This window comes from Mizuhopecten yessoensis, unplaced genomic scaffold, assembly GCF_002113885.1.
Source record: "Mizuhopecten yessoensis strain PY_sf001 unplaced genomic scaffold, ASM211388v2 scaffold4805, whole genome shotgun sequence".
Taxonomy (NCBI): Eukaryota; Metazoa; Mollusca; class Bivalvia; order Pectinida; family Pectinidae; genus Mizuhopecten; species Mizuhopecten yessoensis.
In genome coordinates, this window is record NW_018405730.1 from 1186892 (window position 1) to 1205972 (window position 19081).

Sequence of the window (19081 nt, forward strand, 5' to 3'; positions counted from 1 at the left end):
CAGACATTAGTTAGTGGTGCCCCCTATACTACACAGTAATAGTAGCTCCCCCTATAACAGACAGAAGTAGTGGTGCCCCCTATAACAGACATTAGTATTAGCACCCCTTATAACAGACAGTAATAGTGGCGCCCCCTATAACAGACAGAAGTAGTGGTGCCCCCTATAACAGACAGAAGTAGTGGTGCCCCCTATAACAGACAGTAGTATTAGCACCCCTTATAACAGACAGTGATAGTAGCGCCCCTGTAATAGATAGTTAAGTAGTGGGGCCCCTATAACAGACAGTAGTAGTGGCGCCCCCTTTAATAGACAGTAGTAGTAGCGTCCCCTATAATAGCATACTCTGAATGCTAGCTGTCCTTGCTGTATATAACATCTATCACACTAGCTAGCTAGCTAGCTAGGCCACACTGAAGGCTGTCAGCATTATTTAAAATGACACTTCCCCAACATTGCATGATCAAAATTCAAACTTTTAACCTAGATCTGCACTGTCGTTTCTGACATGTACAATGCACACGCAATGCGTGGCTAAATACACTTCCTGAAAAATCTCAACAACCGTTCCTGGCATTCAACATGAGATCTCAAGGGTCTATATAGCATTTAAGTCATATACAATTGTATGTACATTACAGATCACACTGAAAACATTTCATGAATCTTCTTTGTGAAGCAGAAAAGTGTGCTGATGAAAATCCATTAACCACTCAGAGGATGTATGAACGTACCAGTACACCACACAGCCATTATATAGAACATGTCAAACACGGTTAACTTGTAGTCAATTCTTAATGCTCACCTCATTTCGGACACACAATTTTTAACAAATATTGCAAGCATTGAGTTTACTCGAGGACAATTATTTACAGGTCTCAAAGTCTCAGTAATAATTAGATTGAGACTAAAACATTATCTACTGTCATCTACTTACCGTCTTTTATAAGATCATTTTCTGATGGCCATATACGTTAAGAGGCACAATTGACCTGTATCACTCACTCCTCAAACGGTCAAATTTTTCAACCAAACTAGATAGTTATTAGGAGCTTACTGCAGAGGCTAACTATCATTACACCTTTTAGATCTTAGTGTGAAGATTTTCATTTGTTTTGCTCCTGTGACCTTAAAAGTGAGTCAAGGTCATTTGTTTGAACATCCTTCACTTCTTGATATCCCAGCAAGCTACAGGCCAAATACCCTTATACTTGACATTATAAATTTTCAGAACAAGCTGTTTCAATATTTTTAAAAAGCTGACCAAAATGACCAAGAAAATAGGTCAAGGTTGTTCATTCAGATAAATTTACTAGTAAAGTTCATATTGGCATGAATAAAGTTTGTAGCTTTTAATCTTAGCAAGCTATGAGGTAAAGTATGAAGACAATGCATTATGAATTTAGGACAAAGTTGTTTAAAGAAAAAAAATGATGCCAGACAAAAAATGAATGAGGAACGCTGCACAATGACATTAGCTTACTACAGGCACATTGTGGCAGTTGAGCTTATAACAAATGAATGAATTTAACTACAAATGAAAACTATACAAACAAAAGTGATCATGTGTTTAAGGTGTTGATACTATATATAGGATTGATAAAAGTACAGGTGTAATGTAAAATTAAGGTCTGACGCTGACTTCACTAATGTCCAATTAGAATTTCAAAAAGATGTTTTTGAGACAATGAAAGTCTTCCATGTTGGAGAGTAGACAGGTGAGAGACTTACCTTGAGTTGGACGAACTGTCACTACTGGTCGACTCCCACAGTCCCTGACCTGGCAATATACAACACACATATAAATACTGCTGTATGTATAAATACACTCACACATAAGATATGAAATTCTAATTTAGATATCTCACGTTTAGCATCAATGGCTGATGACATTTGTCATATTTAATCCTCCAACACGAAACATAAAAACAAAGGGTCTGCATTGTCACTTGTCACAGTTAGTGTGGTGCAGTGGGATGTATAGGTGTCTTCACCTACATATACTACAGGTGTATTGTATGTCCACTGTTACCTATCTATACACCTCAACTGTAATCTATACACTTATACCTGTAATCTATACACTTATACCTGTAATCGGTACACTAATACCTGTGATCTATACACTTATACCTGTAATCTATACACTTATACATGTAATCGATTCACTAACACCTGTAATCTATACACTTATACCTGTAATCTATACACTTATGCCTTTAATCTATACACTAATACCTGTAATCTAGCTGATATCTATATACTTATACCTGTAATCTATACACTTATACATGTAATCGATTCACTAACACCTGTAATCTATACACTTATACCTGTAATCTATACCCTAATACCTGTAATCTATACACTTATACCAGTAATCTATACACTTATACCTGTAATCTATACACTAATACCTGTAATCTATACACTTATACCTTTAATCTATACACTAATACCTGTAATCTAGCTGTTATCTATATACTTATACCTGTAATCTATACACTTATACCTGTAATCTATACACTTATACATGTAATCTATACACTAATACCTGTAATCTATACACTTATACCTTTAATCTATACACTAATACCTGTAATATATAGACTTACTTCTGTTATCTGTACACTTACACCTGTAATCGGTACACTAATACCTGTAATCTATACACTTATACCTGTAATCTATACACTTATACCTGTAATCTATACACTTATACCTTTAATCTATACACTAATACCTGTAATCTATAGACTTATACCTGTATTCGGTATACTTATACCTGTAATCAATACACGTTTACCTGTAATCTATACACTTATACCTGTAATCTATAGCCTTACTTCTGTTATCTGTACACTTACATCTGTAATTTATCCATGTACACCTGTGATCTATCCACTTACACCTGTATTACATGGTGAGTTTAAGATTATAAATCAAATATAAAATTGATGACCAGGATCTTGTATATTAAACAGATACATATTTTAACTACTGTAAATATGGAAAATAACATGTGGGGGTAATTTAAGCTTATTGATCGTCCATAGATATTTCCCCAGCGTGACATCAGTATCGAAGTCCAGTATCATTCTAGCCTATCCTGATAGCGTGATTGTGTTCTTCACTTGATGCCCAGCAACTGTATGCATAGTTACATGGTATAGATTCTCAACTGTTTCCTTGTTATAATCCTGGAAGTTTCCAGGGAAAGCGCTTGACTCTAAGGCTAATTCCAGAGGCATATACATGCATTCCATTCTTTGAGAAAAGCTATTGAATATATGGTTATAGGGTAAGGATCAAAACCGTTTACATGTTATGATCAAGGGACTAAGTCCCCTGGGATGAAAACATATTCCCACCCTTGTGTTGGGATGGAACCCTGACTATTCCCACCTTTGAGTTGGGATGGAACCCTGACTATTCCCACCCTTGTGTTGGGATGGAACTCTGACTATTTCCACCCTTGAGTTGGGATGGAACCCTGACTATTCCCACCCTTGAGTTGGGATGGAACCCTGACTATTCCCACCCTTGTGTTGGGATGGAACCCTGACTATTCCCACCCTTGTGTTGGGATGGAACCCTGACCATTCCCACCCTTGTGTTGGGATGGAACCCTGACTATTCCCACCCTTGTGTTGGGATGGAACCCTGACCATTCCCACCCTTGAGTTGGGATTGAACCCTGACTATTCCCACCCTTGTGTTGGGATGGAACCCTGACTATTCCCGCCCTTGAGTTTGGATGGCACCCTGACCATTCCCACCCTTGTGTTGGGAGGGAACCCTGACTATTCCCACCCTTGTGTTGGGATGGAACCCTGACCATTCCCACCCTTGAGTTGGGATGGAACCCTGACTTTTTCCACCCTTGTGTTGGGATAGAACCCTGACTATTCCCACCCTTGTGTTGGGATGGAACCCTGACTATTCCCACCCTTGAGTTTGGATGGCACCCTGACCATTCCCACCCTTGTGTTGGGATGGAACCTGACTATTCCCACCCTTGTGTTGGGATGAAACCCTAACCATTCCCACCCTTGAGTTGGGATGGAACCCTGACTATTCCCACCCTTGAGTTGGGATGGAACCCTGACCATTCCCACCCTTGAGTTGGGATTGAACCCTGACTATTCCCACCCTTGTGTTGGGATGGAACCCTGACCATTCCCACCCTTGAGTTGGGATGGAACCCTGACTATTCCCACCCTTGAGTTGGGATGCATTCACTCCGCCTTCCTGGACTAGTAATGTTACACCACGACAAAAGCTCATCTGGCCCTCACATTGGCCGTTTATGTCAGGTGAACTAAAACTACTCACAGAGACTGCGTTTGATGATGGTTAACCCCAACAGAGATACCAATAAAGACAGCTACCAACAGAGCATACAGGGGAATCTGATCAAGGTTCACACTCTACGACAGGTGTAATTAAGTGATCTAGATAGGCTACCTGTACATGTGTTGATGATTTAATCAGTGATTTAGTTGTGTGCACCAGAATATTCTGAGCATTCAAGTCTACATCAATCACAGCTAAGTAATCTGATGTCTCTGTGTTCCAGGCCATCACTATAATGCTACAACAACTCATTTCAAAAATACATGTAGTTGCTAATGCTGGTCAATGTACCGATATCGACAATACCGACCAAAAGCACTCGCATCAGATTTCAAATCAATACTTACAGAAGATTTCAACAAATTGATAAATACATAACTTCAATATCTGCAAAAAAAGAATCCAAAGACAGAACCATTTTCTATTTATATGAAATAATCCAGTTTATTTACTTTAAGGAAAAACTTGAATTTTACAGTTAAATGCAAAATATGTTTTATTTCTGAGATCAAATATTTTTTGGGAGCTAATTTTGTTATGATTTTATAGACATTAAAATCGGTTCCCAGAGTTATAACATTTGTAAAGAAACCATTTTAAAGTTGAATAACCCTGTCACAGTGAGATACCAAAACTGACAATTGCTACTATTTATGACCTAATTTGATTCGCCTGTAATGTTTAGGTCTAACATTAGAGATCCCATAGGAATCGGTTAGTGCTCGTTTTTTTTTTACCCTTCTCCAATTGGAGCAAAACACAACTAGGAACCAAGGGTGCAATGCATACAAAGTTTCATAACTAAAGATCCATTAAATTGTTACTGAGAAGCAGTTAAAGTTCACATCCAAAATCCAATAAAGCTTCATCGTGTGGCCATTTTGCTTTTAAAAGATGAATCTCAAATCGAAGCATGTACAACCCTGGACCAAGGAGATCATTCATAACAACTTTAATCAAGATCCCTTCTATAGAGAAAGAGTGGCAATAATATTCACATGCAAAATTCAAGATGGCTGCTTTATGTGGCCATTTTGCTTTTTCCATCCATCTAAAATTGTAGGAAGCACAACAACAGACCAAAGAGATCATCATGTATAAAAAGTGATGCGATACTTTAAGGAGTCTATGAAAAACAGCAGTAACAAAATTCACAAACAAAATCAGGCTGCCTTGCTATCATTTTTGCTTTCAGATTGCCATCTCTAACTGGAGCATGCATGACTAACGACCAGGGCATCCCACTTACCAAGTGTCATAAAACATGTAGGCCCTGAGAAATAATGGTAACAAAAAATGTTTATCAATAGATATCTGAGCGTTGGACATCAGACCATGGACAAAAAAATGGTGTGAATAGCTCTCCATGTCCACCACCTGATGATGGTGGGGTATTGAAAATATCAGCCCTGTATAATTTACTGAAAATATCAGCCCTGTATAATTTACCTGAAAATATCAGCCCTGTATAATTCACTGAAAATATCAGCCCTGTATAATTTACTGAAAATATCAGCCCTGTATAATTTACTAAATAGTAACAACTCAAATGCATGATTTCCATTTGAAGAACAAAATTTCCAGCAATCACATACTGATTAAAGTCAGCATGGTTGAAACAGAAACTCTGGAACATTTGGTTTGGTTTGTTTGTGTTTAACGTCCTATCAACAGCTATGGTCCCTTAAGGACGTGCCAGGTTTGGTTTGTTTGTGTTTAACATCCTATCAACAGCTATGGTCACTTAAGGACGTGCCAGGTTTGGTTTGTTTGTGTTTAACGTCCTATCAACAGCTATGGGCATTCAAGGACGTGCCAGGATTGGTTTGTTTATTTTTGACGTCCTATTAACAGATATGGTCATTCAAGGACATGCCAGGTTTGATTTGTTTGTTTTTGACGTCCTATTAACAGCTATGGTCATTCAAGGACGTGCCAGGTTTTGTTTGTTTGTGTTTAACGTCCTATCAACAGCTATGGGCATTCAAGGACGTGCCAGGATTGGTTTGTTTATTTTTGACGTCCTATTAACAGCTATGGTCATTCAAGGACGTGCCAGGTTTGGGTTGTTTGTGTTTAACGTCCTATCAACAGCTATGGTCACTTAAGGACGTGCCAGGTTTGGTTTGTTTGTGTTTAACGTCCTATCAACAGCTATGGGCATTCAAGGACGTGCCAGGATTGGTTTGTTTATTTTTGACGTCCTATTAACAGATATGGTCATTCAAGGACATGCCAGGTTTGATTTGTTTGTTTTTGACGTCCTATTAACAGCTATGGTCATTCAAGGACATGCCAGGTTTGATTTGTTTGTTTTTGACGTCCTATTAACAGCTATGGTCATTCAAGGACATGCCAGGTTTGGTTTGTTTGTGTTTAACCTCCTATCAACAGCTATGGTCATTCAAGGACGTGCCAGGTTTGGTTTGTTTATTTTTGACGTCCTATTAACAGCTATGGTCATTCAAGGACATGCCAGGTTTGATTTGTTTGTTTTTGACGTCCTATTAACAGCTATGGTCATTCAAGGACGTGCCAGGTTTGGTTTATTTGTGTTTAACATCCTATCAACAGCTATGGTCATTCAAGGACGTGCCGGGTTTGGTTTGTTTATTTTTGACGTCCTATTAACAGATATGGTCATTCAAGGACATGCCAGGTTTGATTTGTTTGTTTTTGACGTCCTATTAACAGCTATGGTCATTCAAGGACGTGCCAGGTTTGGTTTGTTTGTGTTTAACGTCCTATCAACAGCTATGGTCATTCAAGGACGTGCCATGTTTTGGTGGTGGAGGGAAGCCGAAGTTCCCGAAGAAAAACTATCAAAAATGCAACCTACTGTGACTGCCCCACGTAGGCCTCGAACTGAAGAAATTTGGAAATGACATATGCTATTTAAAAAATATGATAGGCGCGATGAAAAGTAGTATGTACTTGTACTCAATTTCATGAAACCCTCTCAACTGAACTTTTTAATTACCACTGGTAATCATATGGTTTAGTTGAGGAATACTCTTTACATAAGCTATTATTACACCTCTACTTTATTTACTCTATATAAAAGTAATTGGTTAAATCGAATATATCCCCTCTTTTGCCTGAGTGTGTTTTAGTCCTGTGTGTTAGTCTGTGAACTAAAACACACCTACACTCGGGTGTTTCTGCCGAGCCAATCAGGCGAGAGGTGGGCGGAGCTTGTTATCGAACTCGGCAGTGACGCACGAGGTGGGCGGAGCTTGCTGCCTAACTCGTAAGCATTTGGCTCCATGGCCATCAAAAGGGTATTTGGGACGTAAAGCTATACAGCTTATGGTTTACAAATATTTTCTAGTTAAAACTATCTCTTCAGTGTGTTTCGGTATAATAAAACGGTTAAAGTATGGGGTTGAGGCATATATAGCAAGTTTCTGGTGTCCCTTGACCATGCCTATTTCCCTCGGCTTCGCCTTGGGAAATAGACCTGGTCTCGGGACACCAGAAACTTGCTATATCCCTCAACCCCATACTCTAACTGTATACTAAGGGATGTTTATAAAGCTCATCTAAGATATGCCTTTTGGGGTGTGAAGTGAAAAAACAACCTTTAAGTCCATGGGATATGTTATAGCACTGTGTTACACAACGTACAGCTCACGTATCTAGTAACATGCCAAGTGTGAGCTGTATATACCTTGTCAATATTTGCACTTAGGTCCCCTGGTAGGGATCAATACTAATCATCACTGTTTTTTGTTTGGCTAAATGTTCAATTAATTTTATCGTAGGTGTTTATAATTCCCACTAGTCTACGCATGCTTGTAGCAAAGATCATGCATGAATTAGGAATGAACTTCTAGTTCCTCCCTATGTATTGACGATCACGAAGCCAATACATGGTAAAAGATCAGCACTTTAAACACATCATCGTAACAATTTACCCAGGGGCAATCAATCACCCACAAATCAGCAATGGACATAGACTTAAATGCTGCAGATAAATAGTGTCATGCTCTGTCAGCATTGGAGAAACAGTTTCATGCCCTGTCGGCATTGGAGAAAACAGTGTCATGCCCTGTCAGCATTGGAGAAACAGTGTCATGCCCTATCAGCATTGAAGAAACAGTTTCATGCCATGTCGGCATCAGAGATACAGTGTCATGCCCTGTCGGCATCACAGATACAGTGTCATGCCCTGTCAGCATCACAGATACAGTGTCATGCCCTGTCAGCATCACAGATACATCGTCATGCCCTGTTGGCATCAGAGATACAGTGTCATGCCCTTTCAGCATCAGAGATACAGTGTCATGCCCTGTCAGCATCACAGATACAGACTGTCATGCCCTGTCAGCATCAGAGATACAGTGTCATGCCCTGTCAGCATCAGAGATACAGTGTTATGCCCTTTTGGCATCAGAGATACAGTGTCATGCCCTGTCAGCATCAGAGATACAGTGTCATGCCCTGTCAGCATCAGAGATACAGACTCATGCCAGCTGTCAGCATCAGAGATACAGACTCATGCCAGCTGTCAGTATCAGAGAAAGTGTCATGCCCTGTCAGCATCACAGATACAGTCTGTCATGCCCTGTCAGCATCAGAGATACAGTGTCATGCCCTGTCAGCATCACAGATACAGACTGTCCTGCCAGCTGTCAGTATCAGAGAAAGTGTCATGCGCTGTCAGCATCACAGATACAGTGTCATGCCCTGTCAGCATCAGAGATACAGACTCATGCCAGCTGTCAGCATCAGAGATACAGACTCATGCCAGCTGTCAGTATCAGAGAAAGTGTCATGCCCTGTCAGCATCACAGATACAGACTGTCATGCCCTGTCAGCATCAGAGATACAGTGTCATGCCCTGTCAGCATCACAGATACAGACTGTCCTGCCAGCTGTCAGTATCAGAGAAAGTGTCATGCGCTGTCAGCATCACAGATACAGTGTCATGCCCTGTCAGCATCAGAGATACAGTGTCATGCCCTGTCAGCATCAGAGATACAGTGTCATGCCCTGTCAGCATCAGAGATACAGTGTCATGCCCTGTCAGCATCAGAGATACAGTGTCATGCCCTGTCAGCATCAGAGATACAGTGTCATGCCCTGTCAGCATCAGAGATACAGTGTCATGCCCTGTCAGCATCAGAGATACAGTGTCATGCCCTGTCAGCATCAGAGATACAGTGTCATGCCCTGTCAGCATCAGAGATACAGTGTCATGCCCTGTCAGCATCAGAGATACAGTGTCATGCCCTGTCAGCATCAGAGATACAGTGTCATGCCCTGTCAGCATCAGAGATACAGTGTCATGCCCTGTCAGCATCAGAGATACAGTGTCATGCCCTGTCAGCATCAGAGATAAAGTGTCATGCCCTGTCAGCATCAGAGATACAGTGTTATGCCCTGTTGGCATTGGAGAAACAGTGTAGCCACCTATGTTACAGCATTTCTGACAAACCCTATTTTTTGTGTGTCTTCTTTGTAAGGAACATTATTCTCCAAAACTATTGTTTCACATTTCATTCACATCATAAATCATTTTTCAAGGTGCTGGCCAACTTTCTTTATCTGGTTAATTAAACATCCGGGAATTTACATGTACAGAATCTACATAAATTCTTCTGAATTTTCCTCTAAAACTTTACAGCTTACCTTGTCATCCGATTTAAAGGTTGGAATAGTTCATTATGGAATTTTAGGGGTGAATGAGCTAAAGCTACCTGTACAGGATCTAAAATGAATATTGATGATGGAGCCCATCGCATTAAAACCTGGTAAGGATCTAGCATAAAACTATTTTCAATATCTATCAAACCCAAATCTAGAACTTTTGATTTTTTTTCCAGATATATCACTTAATTAAAAACTTCCTTTGACATTGATCATGAACACAATCATACCGGTAAATACAGGTACATTACTTATGAATAGCAAACATGTTTACTTCAGCTTTATTACAAATATACAGGTGATGTAGATGCTTCCAAATGTCTGAATAATAAAGGTAGGTTAGTGCTGTGCATGTAAAATATTAATAGCGACAGGGAAATCAGAACAAACAAAAAACGGAAATAAGATGTGTTAACGATACATTTAAGGTGAGCATAGAGTTCCCCCGAGACACGGACGCCAATACTCAGGTCTTAGCTATCAAATCAGAGAAATCACGAGAGATTCACACGATCACACGTGTAGGAAAATGGTACAGTAAGCACGACCGTGATAACACTGTTAGATCTTACGTGTGGTAGGCCACACCATTAATCATTCATTGACAAATTTTCTCCAATTCTGTTTTTTTCTTAAAAGTGTCATAAATATTTCATCAAGCACCTGCTGACACTAATTTTGATAATTCACCGTCTTTCCCTGGAAGTAAGCTGATGGAGATAAAGGTGACAGTTCCATGTGGAACTGCTAGAGAAGAGACAATAGGTAGAATGCCATCAACGCTTTGGTTTATACTTTGATAAATGTTTTATTATTTCTTTACATGAATGTTTTCCTGGACATCATGCAAAATTTGGGTATCACACAGAATAATCTCTGTACTAAATATCTGGGGAAATAATGAATATTTAATTCTTGTGTCTCAACCCCCTTTCTTTTGATTTTGATTCTTGAATAATTATCTGAACTAATCTGAACACAGATATGGTATTGAGGAAACATTAAGATGAACTGACACAAGCACATGTACATTAATAGCTTATCCCGAGTTGGGTGTGGATGGGGGAGGGGTTATTGACACAGGCACAATAGGTTATCCTGAGTTGGGTGTGGAGGGGGGATGGGTTATTGACACAGGCACAATATATTATCCTGAGTTGGGTGTGGAGGGGGTATTGACACAGGCACAATAGGTTATCCTGATTTGGGTGTGGAGGGGGGAGGGGTTATTGACACAGGCACAATATGTTATCCTGAGTTGTGTGTGGAGGGGGGAGGGGTTATTGACACAGGAACAATAGGTTATCCTGAGTTGGGTGTGGATGGGGGGAGGGGTTATTGACACAGGCACAATAGGTTATCCTGAGTTGGGTGTGGATGGGGGGGGGGGTTATTGACACAGGCACAATAGGTTATCCCAAGTTGGGGGTTAAGGGGGGAGGGGTTATTGACACAGGCACAATAGGTTATCCTGAGTTGGGTGGGGGGGGGGGAGGGGTTATTGACACAGGCACAATAGGTTATCCCAAGTTGGGTGTTAAGTGGGGAGGGGTTATTGACACAGGCACAATAGGTTATCCTAAGTTTGGTGTGGAGGGGTTATTGCTATCCAATGTACAATTTGTAAGATTTGTTGATCAGTGATTTACAATTTCATCTCGTGAAAACATGTACAGCTATTTTAACAAATTAACCCTTTGAGCTGCATGTATTATTTAGCATCAAAGGAGAATTCTTATCTTCTCAAAATGTTTTATCTTTTATTTTGTATCACCTCTTAGTTTTATTTCTTCTTGATGATTTTATAGCATGCATTGAACCAATAATCAAGTTTTCCCAAATGGTGTCTTTATTTCTCCAGACATTTTCTCAAAACCAATTCCGCCTACAATCTGGTGGTTGTACATATATCACAGATTAATGTGTCATACGTGTCATATCTCTAGGATTGGAGTGTCAATTACAACAGTGCTGTTATATAACCATACCAAATTCAGAGGACGTTCATATCAGCTATGAACGCCATGGTCCTGTTTACGTAATCATTATAATACCAACATTTATTACCACTGACCCTGGCTGGTCTATTTATTAAACAAGTATACATGATACATATACTTGTGGGAACTATTAATACTGATTTGATCAATTAACATTAATTTTCTATGATGTTAATATTGAATTGACGCATCCAGCTGGCATTTAAAGCCACGTCATGTAATTTTGTCATTTCCAGTTGGCACTCAATATAAATTACCAAGAATGATAAGTGATAGCAACTCAATGCTTATAATAATAAATAAATCATTTTCATAACATGAGCTGTTTCTTAAAGAAACATGAAACCAAAATATTTTATTGCAACGTCATATTTTATTTTGATATACTTATAGTGCTGGTACCATCTTTCCACTGGTCCCTGTATCGTAGACCATGCACTGATCCCTGTATCGTAGACCATGAACTGGTCCCTGTAACGTAGACCATGCAATGATCCCTGTATCGTAGACCATGCACTGGTCCCTGTATCGTAGACCATGCCCTGGTCCCTGTATCGTAGACCATGCACTGATCCATGTATCGTAGACCATGAACTGGTCCCTGTAACGTAGACCATGCACTGATCCCTGTATCGTAGACCATGCACTGATCCCTGTATTGTAGCCAATGCACTGGTCCCTGTATCATAGACCATGCACTGGTCCCTGTATCGTAGACCATGAACTGGTCCCTGTGACGTAGACCATGCAATGATCCCTGTATCGTAGACCATGCACTGGGCCCTGTATCGTAGACCATGCACTGGGCCCTGTATCGTAGACCATGCACTGGGCCCTGTATCGTAGACCATGCACTGATCCCTGTATTGTAGCCAATGCACTGGTCCCTGTATCATAGACCATGCACTGGTCCCTGTATCGTAGACCATGAACTGGTCCCTGTAACGTAGACCATGCACTGATCCCTGTATCGTAGACCATTCACTGGTCCCTGTATCGTAGACCATGCACTGGTCCATGTATCGTAGACCATGCACTGGTCCCTGTATCGTAAACCATGCACTGGTCCCTGTATCGTAGACCATGCGCTGGTCCCGGTATCGTAGACCATGCACTGGTCCCTGTGTCGTAGACCATGCACTGGTCCCTGTATCGTAGACCATGAACTGGTCCCTGTATCGTAGACCATGCACTGATCCCTGTATTGTAGACAATGCACTGGTCCCTGTATCATAGACCATGCACTGGTCCCTGTATCGTAGACCATGCCCTGGTCCCTGTATCGTAGACCATGGCAGTGTTTGGTGCTGTTGGGCACGCCAACAAGTCAGTGTAATGGTAAAACAGGAAATGATATTACAGATTGGAGGCAAGCTGTCATCTTGTTCCTAACATTAGGCCTTGTCTAGCTAAGTAGAGCAGGATATCAATTATTTTCAGATCTCAAGCTAATCACGAAAACAATGTGCTAATGACAAGCACCAAGATTTTCTGTGAAGACACAGTAAATGTTAATTAATACTGAATTGAATTTTGAGCACATTTTAGGCAAGCCTACTGTTGGTATGTATGTACATGATTTATAATTTATCAAAAACACAGTCACAATAAACAATATCTAGAATGATTGAAAATAAACTAACAGATCCAATAACATAAAATGAACAGCTACTGAGCTAATATACAGACTGAACACATAACACTGACAACTACTGAGCTAACAGACCCTCAACACAAAACATTGACAACTACTTCAGCTAACAGACTCTCAACACAAAACATTGACAACTACTTCAGCTAACAGACTCTCAACACAAAACATTGACAACTACTGAGCTAACAGACCCTCAACACAAAACACTGACAACTACTGAGCTAACAGACTCTCAACACAAAACACTGACAACTACTGAGCTAACAGACTCTCAACACAAAACATTGACAACTACTTCAGCTAACAGACTCTCAACACAAAACACTGACAACTACTTCAGCTAACAGACTCTCAACACAAAACATTGACAACTACTGAGCTAACAGACTATCAACACAAAACATTGACAACTACTGAGCTAACAGACTATCAACACAAAACATTGACAACTACTTCAGCTAACAGACTCTCAACACAAAACATTGACAACTACTTCAGCTAACAGATTCTCAACACAAAACATTGACAACTACTGAGCTAACAGACCCTCAACACAAAACACTGACAACTACTGAGCTAACAGACTCTCAACACAAAACACTGACAACGACTGATCTAACAAACTCTCAACACAAAACATTGACAACTACTGAGCTAACAGCCTCACAACACAAAACCTTGACAACTACTGAGCTAACAGACTCACAACACACAACACTGACAACTACTGAGCTAATAGACCCTAAACACTAAACATTGACAACTAATGAGCTAACAGACTCTCAACACAAAACATTGACAACTACTGAGCTAACAGACTCTCAACACAAAACATTGACAACTACTGAGCTAACAGACTATCAACACAAAACATTGACAACTACTTCAGCTAACAGACTCTCAACACAAAACATTGACAACTACTTCAGCTAACAGATTCTCAACACAAAACATTGACAACTACTGAGCTAACAGACCCTCAACACAAAACACTGACAACTACTGAGCTAACAGACTCTCAACACAAAACACTGACAACGACTGATCTAACAAACTCTCAACACAAAACATTGACAACTACTGAGCTAACAGCCTCACAACACAAAACCTTGACAACTACTGAGCTAACAGACTCACAACACACAACACTGACAACTACTGAGCTAATAGACCCTAAACACTAAACATTGACAACTAATGAGCTAACAGACTCTCAACACAAAACATTGACAACTACTGAGCTAACAGACTCTCAACACAAAACATTGACAACTACTGAGCTAACAGACTATCAACACAAAACATTGACAACTACTTCAGCTAACAGACTCTCAACACAAAACATTGACAACTACTTCAGCTAACAGATTCTCAACACAAAACATTGACAACTACTGAGCTAACTAGAACACTGACAGGTCAGTAAGGGCCCCTTCTTGTGGCAATATATCCCCCATAATCATCAAGAATGATACGTTGTGTAATTCCCACAAACATTGCTTCAAAGTATCATAATGATATATTCACCAGCAAAAAGATACTAAATTTTACCTTGACCTTTGACCGAGTGACCTTGACCTTAATTCAGTTGACTCTTTGTTAAATTCCGACCAACTTTGCTTCATAAAGTCGTAAAAAATGTTCATCAGGGAAAAGATACAAAATTTGACTGTGACCTTTGACACAGTGACCTTGACCTTTGGTCAATTGACTCCTTGTTTAATTCTGACCAACATTGCTGCATAATGCCATAACAAAATGTTCATCAGGGAAAAGATACAAAATTCAACCTTGACCTTTGACTGAGTGACCTTGACCTTTGGTCAATTGACTCCTTGTTTAATTCTGAACAACATTGCTTCAAAGTGTCATACCAAAATGTTCACCAGTGAAAAGATACAAAATTTAACCTTGACCTTTGACCCAATGACCTTGACATTTGGTCAGGTTGACACCTTGTTTAATTCTGATCAACTTTGCTTCATCATGTCATAACAAAATGTTCACCAGTGAAAAGATACAAAATTGAACCTTGACTTTTGAATCTAATGACCTTAACCTTTGACTTCAACTTTTTACCTCAGTGTGTCTCTTTGTTTAATTCTGAACTACTTTGCTTCATGTCATAAAATGCTCATTAGTGAAAGGCTACAAAATTTGACCTTGACCCCTGACCTGATGACCTTGACCTTTGGTCAGTTGACTCCTTGTTTAATTCTGAGCATCATTGCTTCAAAGTGTCTTACCGAAATGTTCACCAGTGAAAAGATACAAAAAATTAACCTTGACCTTTGACCCAATGACCTTGACATTTGGTCAGGTTGACTCCTTGTTTAATTCTGATCCACTTTGCTTCATCATGTTATAACAAAATAGTCATCAGTGAATAGATGCAAAATTTGACCTTGAAATTTGAACCTAATGACCTTGACCTTTGACCTTGACTTTTTACCTCAATGTGTATTTTTGTGAACTGAACATCTTGACCAAGTTTCATGTACATCGGTCATTAAATACCAAAGTTATCAGCCATAAACAAAATTTGTGGACGAACAGACAGACAGACAGACAGAGTGATTACTATAGGGCACCCGTATCTCCGATACGGGGCCCAAACAAACCCTCAACACACAACATTGACAGCTACTGAGCTAACAGACCCTCAACACACAACATTGACAGCTACTGAGCTAACAGACCCTCAACACACAACACTGACAGCTACTGAGCTAACAGACCCTCAACACACAACATTGACAGCTACTGAGCTAACAGACCCTCAACACAAAACATTGACAACTACTGAGCTAAAAAAAAACTCAACACAAAACACTGACAACTACTGAGCTAACAGACCCTCAACACACAACACTGACAACTACTGAGCTAACAGACTCTCAGCACAAAACACTGACAACTACTTCAGCTAACAGACCCTCAACACAAAACACTTGACAACTACTGAACTAACAGACTCTCAGCACAAAACACTGACAACTACTGAGCTAACAGACCCTCAACACACAACGCTGACAACTACTGAGCTAACAGACCCTCAACACACAACATTGACAACTACTGAACTAACAGACCCTCAACACAAAACACTGACAACTACAGAGCTAACAGACCCTCAACACAAAACATTGACAGCTACTGAGCTAACAGACCCTCAACACAAAACATTGCCAACTACTGAGCTAACAGACCCTCAACACACAACCCTGACAACTACTGAGCTAACAGACCCTCAACACAAAATATTGACAACTACTGAGCTAACAGACCCTCAACACAAAGCATTGACAACTACTGAGCTAACAGACCCTCAACACAAAACACTGACAACTACTGAGCTAACAGACTCTCAGCACGAAACATTGACAACTATTGAGCTAACAGACTCTCAGCACAAAACACTGACAACTACTTCAGCTAACAGGCTCTCAGCACAAAACACTGACCACTACTTAGCTAACAGACTCTCAGCACAAAACATTGACAACTATTGAGCTAACAGACTCTCAGCCCAAAACACTGACAACTACTTCAGCTAACAGGCTCTCAGCACAAAACACTGACCACTACTTAGCTAACAGTCTCTCAGCACTAAACATTAACAACTACTGAGCTAACAGACCCTCGACACTAAACATTGACAACTACTGTGCTAACAGACTCTAGACACTAAACATTGACAACTACTGAGCTAACAGACTCTCAACACACAACACTGACAACTACTGAGCTAACAGACCCTCAACACAAAACACTGACAACTACTGAGCTAACAGGCTTTCAGCACAAAACACTGACAACTATTGAGCTAACAGACCCTCAACACACAACACTGACAACTACTGAGCTAACAGACTCTCGACACAAAACACTGACAGCTACTGAGCTAACAGACTCTCAACACAAAACACTGACAACTACTTAGCTAACAGACTCTCAGTACTAAACATTAACAACTACTGAGCTAACAGACTCTCAGCACAAAACACTCACAACTACTTAGCTAACAGACTCTCAGCACTATACATTAACAACTACTGAGCTAACAGACTCTCGACACAAAACACTGACAGCTACTGAGCTAACAGACTCTCAACACAAAACACTGACAACTACTGAGCTAACAGGCTTTCAGCACAAAACACTGACAACTACTTCAGCTAACAGACTCTCAGCACAAAACACTGACAACTACTTGGCTAACAGACTCTCAGCACTAAACATTGACAACTACTTCAGCTAACAGACTCTCAGCACAAAACACTGACAACTACTACAGCTAACAGACTCTCAGCACAAAACACTGACCACTACTTAGCTAACAGACTCTCAGCACTAAACATTAACAACTACTGAGCTAACAGACTCTCGACACAAAACACTGACAGCTACTGAGCTAACAGACTCTCAACACAAAACACTGACAGCTACTGAGCTAACAGACTCTCAACACAAAACACTGACAACTACTTAGCTAATACTCTCAGCACTAAACATTAACAACTACTGAGCTAACAGACTCTCGACACTAAACATTGACAACTACTGAGCTAACAGATTATCGACACTGAACATTAACAATGTTTAATTACAAATTACATACCCTGGTCACAGTGGAGTTACTGTAATTACAAGTTACATACCCTGGTCACAGTGGAGTTACTGTAATTACAAGTTACATGCCCTGGTCACAGTGTAGGCACTGTAATTACAAGTTACATACCCTGGTCACAGTGTAGGCACTGTAATTACAAGTTACATACTCTGGTCACATTGGATGCATTGTAATTACAAGTTACATACCCTGGTCACAGTGGAGTTACTGTAATTACAAGTTACATACCCTGGTCACAGTGGAGTTACTGTAATTACAAGTTACATACCCTGGTCAAAGTGTAGGCACTGTAATTACAAGTTACATACCCTGGTCACAGTGGAGGCACTGTAATTACAAGTTACATACCCTGGTCACAGTGTGAACATGAATGCCCCAGGTTATGATTATGCCTGGTACCTAGGCCTGGTCACAGTGTGAATGTAATGGTCATGGATCCTTGGTTCCTTGATCTAAGATGGAATGGTCAACTTAAGCGCTTAATGCCCATAGCAATGAACTCTTAGCAAACAAAAAGTTCTTATTATTTTCTTTCTATGTCAGTAATAAAATCAATAAACTGGTAAAAAAGTAACTTCTAATCAAAATCTTTACAGAACCTGAAAACAGAACTGTTAGAGGCGTTTTCTATACCGTGGTGACCCTTGTGTTGAAGAGTTCTCGGAGTAGCTATTACATAGACTATAAAGTCATAACAAGCTCAAATATCTAACACATGGTAAAATGTAACTAATACAGAGATAAACAAAAGGAGATAGAAATCATACAGTCCAATTAATATTTGTG

The 19081-nt window shown here is 40.0% G+C and overlaps 1 protein-coding gene across 5 annotated transcripts in view; it reads right to left on the reverse strand.

Annotated features, from left to right (window-relative positions):
• Positions 1 to 19081, reverse strand: part of LOC110449732 (polypeptide N-acetylgalactosaminyltransferase 5-like) — a 211184-nt gene that overhangs the window by 106919 nt on the left and 85184 nt on the right. For all 5 annotated transcript variants that reach the window (XM_021496784.1, XM_021496787.1, XM_021496786.1 and 2 more), the window contains one exon: positions 1732 to 1780. The gene's annotated coding sequence lies outside the window, so the exon portion shown is untranslated. The remainder of the gene's footprint in view (positions 1 to 1731; positions 1781 to 19081) is intronic.